Raw genomic sequence first — 5,104 nt, forward strand, 5'->3', positions numbered from 1 at the left:
CAAAAAGCAAGTGATTGATAGATTCACCTTCCATCCCACAAGTAGCACATCTGATGTCTATCTTTACACCCCTGGAGTTTAATATTTTTGCCACTGCTAGAGCACCACTGGCTGCCTTCCAGATGAATAGCTTGATCTTTGTTGGAGCAAACAGTTTCCAAACCTCATCTTTTATCCCGTTTACCGTTGGTAACATAGTTGCCAGGGTGATTACATCTTCCCTTTCTGATTGACAAGCTAGCCAATAACCGGACCTTACACTGTAATCTACACTTTTATTGAATTTCCAGGACATTAAATCGGTGGAAGAGAAAACCGGTTTTCATTTTTTGATCAGGTCCACATCTCTTGGGAAGAAGTTTTCTTCTTAAGACTCCGGACACCAGTCCCTTGTTTCTGGATCTATTAGCTCATTTACTGACAGTTCCAAATCCACTATAATATTTTTCATAAGTGGAGCTCTCATCGCACCATCTTCCAGCCAAGGAGAGGTCCAAACTTTCAGCGACTCGCCATTGCCAACTCTTTGTTTTAAACCTCTTTGCAGCAACTCTCTTCCATGCATACAAAGGTCTCCTACCACAGACGGACGAAAGAAAGGGTGTTTCCACAAAATACCGACTCCGCATAAATCTAGAGAACAAAGACTCTGGAGCTTGTAGTAGCCTCCAAGCTTGCTTTGCCAGTAAAGCCTGATTGAAAAGCTCGATATCCTTGAACCCTAAACCTCCTTGGTTTTTTGCCAGGCACAATCTATCCCAGGAAATCCAGTGTATTTTCCTATGATCTCGACTGCGTTCCACCAGAAAGAGGCCATTGCACTCGATAATGAATCACACGTAGCTTTTGGCAGCTTGAAACAAGATATTGCAAAAACTGGTATTGCCATTGCAACCGTTTTGAGAAGGATCTATTTTCCTCCCATAGAGAGTGATTTAGCAAACCAACCAGAAAGCCTGTTTCTGAGACGCACATTGATGTATTCTAACATTTCAGACTTTGAGCCGCTGAAACATTCAGGTAGACCTAAATAAGTGCCAGTTCCCCCTTCATTGTCAATACCTAGAATGACTTTTAAACGACCCTTTAACCCTTCCTCCACTTTGGAACCAAAAGTTACCGACGACTTCTCTAGGTTAATGGTTTGACCGGTTGCTTCGCCATATATCACCGAGCATAAACTGATAGGCCTCAAATTGGACATTAAAACTGAACCAAGCTTCTTAGGGATCAGATTTAACTGAGTGAAATTCCATTCTTCTTGAAACTCTCCTTCGTCAAAGAATCTCAGTACTTCAAGGGTAAGTTGCTCGCCTACTATATGCCAATATTGCTGGAAGAATAGACCTGTCATCCCCTCAGCTCCTGGAGCACTCGAAGGTTTAATAAAGAAGACTACTTCTTTCACTTCTTCTTTTGAAACCTTGGCCATTAGCAGGTCATTCATCGGTCCAGTCACTCTTGGAGAGAAACCTTCGAAGAGACCAGAAGGATCTGTTGGGTACGATGAGGTAAAGAGATTCCAAAAATAAGAAGCTGCTATCTCTCCTTTTGAAGCTTCTGCTTGATGAATAATACCATCTTCATCCATTAACGCATCCAACCCATTTTTTGCTTGATCTGCTTTAATTAATGCATGGAAGAATTTGGTATTCTTATCCCCGGAGTTATGCCATTTCTTTCTACTTTTTTGAAGCCAAAAGCTTTCTTCCTCTTTATGGGACATCACCATTTGTCTCTGGAGATAAGCCATTCTAGGTAAGGAGGGAAGAATGGACGCATGTTCAAATTCTATTTCCTTCTTGATACGATTGATCTTTTCTTTGGCATTGGTCTCATTTGCTCTTTTCCATTTGCTTAAAGCTCCTCTACACCTTCTAAGACGCTTTGAAATTGACTGCCCAAAAAGGGAGCTTGAGGCTTCCCACGCTTGATGAACCGTTTCCAAAACCAAATGCTGATTAAGCATTCTTTTGTCGAATCTAAAAGAGCCTTTATAAGATTCTTGAGAAGAAAACAGATTTAGAAGAACCGGTCTATGATTCGTTTTCCAAAAACCGTTGGTTTGCTACTGGAAAGGCTTCAAACCAAGCTTTATTCCCAAAGAATTTGTCCAACTTACACTGAATCCAAAGATCACCCCTTTTTCTTCCCCATGTGAAACTGTTACCCGAGCATGGGTGTTCAATCATACCACATGCCTTTAGCATATTACCAAAATCACTGAACGAGCTTTCATTCCTTGGAGGACCACCCAACTTTTCTCCATTGTGAAGGATCTCGTTGAAATCACCTAACATACCCCAAATATCTTTTCTTTGGATGCCGATTCTAGTTATTTTCTCCCATACCAAATGCCAAAGCTCACTTCTTGGATTCCCATATATACAAGATACAAAAAAGCTTTTGTTTCCAAAAACTACACCAAGATCAACTAAGTTCTAATCCACAGACAGAAACTCCAAAGTGATGCTTTTTTTCCAAAAAACTGCCAAGCCACCACATCTACCCACTGGTTCTACCGTATAAACACGATCATATCCTAGCCAAACCTGAATATCAACAATCGCATTCCTTATGTTCATAGTTTCCATGAGAAACAATATCCCAGGGAAATGTTTTTTACGCATTTCCATGAGACGCTGAACTGTCAATTCTTGAGGCCGCCCCAAACCTTGACAGTTCCAACTCAATATGCTCATTAGATACTGGACGGTCCCTCATTTGGGACCACCTCTTGTTTTTTGCGCCTTGCAACTTTTTGATCATCTGCACTACTTTGAGCTTTCCTTTTAACCTGAGCACCTTCTGATAAACCTTGCTTGAGGCCTATCTCTCCTGTACCTTCACCAACAACTTTAGGCTTCGGCTTTCTACGACTTACATACGGTCTTTTTCTACCCTTCCCTTTCGCAGTCTTTGTCCCGGAAGAGCTAGCTTCATTGAAGCCAACTACATAAGCCGTTGGAAAAGACTGGAAATTCGAAGAAGAAAGGGCATAGTCAACACCATCTCCAAGAGCCAATCTGCTTCTTTCTGAGTTTATAGCTTCTGCCATTAACTTCTCAGAAACACCAAGAACCGGAGAAGCCACTTCATCAGTATCAAAGCCGAAAACCGGACCTTTCCCTCTAGAATAATCCAAAGAAATAATAGGCACTGGCTCCAATCTTAGTATTGTTTTTTGTGCCAATGGATCTTTTTTTAGTTCTGCTACCGAATTTCTAACCTTCTCTATTTTAAGCTCCTTATCCTCTTCCTTAGCTAATCTCAGGTACTGTCTCATTCCTTCCAAGACATCTGGAGCAATACGAGGTCTTCCTAGCAGAGGATGAATGCCAACCTGATCTTCTCTCAGTACACCAAAGAGAGGGTCACCTTCTTTTATAACCAACTCTGGTTTAGCCTTTTCCACCTTACGCCCCATCTTTTTATCAAGGAGTTGCCCATCCCTTAATTTGAGAACCATTGGGCAATCTTCATCTATATGAGTGAGTCATTGGCATTTGAAGCAACGCTTTTGGACCCTCTCATAGTAGAAGTTCACTGAAGTAGAGGATCCGTTAGGAAGATTAACCACCTTAGATCTCCTAAGCGGCTTTGAAACATCAAATCTCACCTTAACCCGAACAAAATCCTTGTTCTGTGACAGGGTGAGATCGAACACCACCTCAAGAACCTGTCCCACCAATTCACCAAGCAAGGTGATAGCCTCCTTAGTATAGTAGTTAATTGGGATATTCTTTATCTGTACCTAGAGGGTCACGAATTGCAGTGAGTCAGGGGGAGGAGATTCCGACCATCTTTCCATCACCAAACCCCATTGGTCATAAGTCTGGAAACCTTTTTCCAAGACCTCTATCAAGTCGTGTTCATACCTGAAGATGAACTGAAATCTCTCCTTGGAGAGAACCACCCCTCTAACTTTTCCTATCTTTTGCCACTTCCTTGGCATATTGAAGTTCAAACTCGACATACTCTGACACTTTGGGTTCAGTAGACGAACAATCAAACTCAAAACGTTCTGCTCACCAGAACTAAACTGCAATAAATCAGGCATATCAAACGGTAAATCATCTTCCTCCAGAGACATCGCCGCCATCGCTTTATCCATTGCCGATGACATGATGACTTACGAATCTTCACTCCTCTCCGACTAGAACCCAGAGAGATAAGAAGCCCACTTTCACCTCCGAAACAACCATTGGACAACAAGTTCATTCTTCCTATTTCGCTCTCCTTTTGTATTCCCTAATTTATAATTTAGAGAAAGAAAAACATATCACAAAAGAGTTAAGGATCTTTTGATAAAAAGAAAATAATTAGGCCTCTTCACATGCGATTAAATGATCTTACTAATTAAACCTGAAATTTCCTTAACATTCTAAGTGGATGTTATTTGTTCTGATCTAGCAAGAGTTATGAAAAACAAAAGTGTTAATAAACTGTTTCGACTTACTGAGCTTCCGATGCTCTGGTTGTTTGGTCGTTGTTGCTTCTAACTGTCCGTGAGACAAAAGAAGCAACACTACGATGAAAATGACGAAGAATGGTGCCTTTCCTAGCGTCATTGGATCTCTTAGCTAGTTCCTGTCTAAATAGCATATGTCTTCTACCTTGTCCAGTCTTATATCTTTATAGTTAAAAATAGCCACCAACCCAGTTTGCTTTCACACTATATTGTTGAAAAACAATATATATTCTGGCTCCCAGCATTCAAAAAATGTCCAAATTATCTCAAATACCAACCAATCCAGCTGATATATATATTCAAGGTTTCGGATTTTTTGTAGTTCCCTTTTTTCCTTAATGACTTACAATTACTATATTCTGACCACCATCACGAGAGTTTTATTTAATTTTGTTTTGGATCTTGCTGTTTGTTATATTTGTTTGCTTCAATTTCTGATTTATTGTTTAGTTTTAATGCTTCGTTCACAACAAAAATCAGACATTTATATTCCTGATCTTTCCTATTGTAATATGTTATTTGAGATACAAGATAATATAATAAATTCATAAAGAATATTCGAAAATATTAATTTTCTGGGTTCCGCACTTCCTTTTTATTATATTTGGTAGAAAAAGAAAGTTGATTTTAGAT

The sequence above is a fragment of the Camelina sativa genome, chromosome 7 (genome assembly GCF_000633955.1).
Source record: "Camelina sativa cultivar DH55 chromosome 7, Cs, whole genome shotgun sequence".
NCBI lineage: Eukaryota > Viridiplantae > Streptophyta > Magnoliopsida > Brassicales > Brassicaceae > Camelina > Camelina sativa.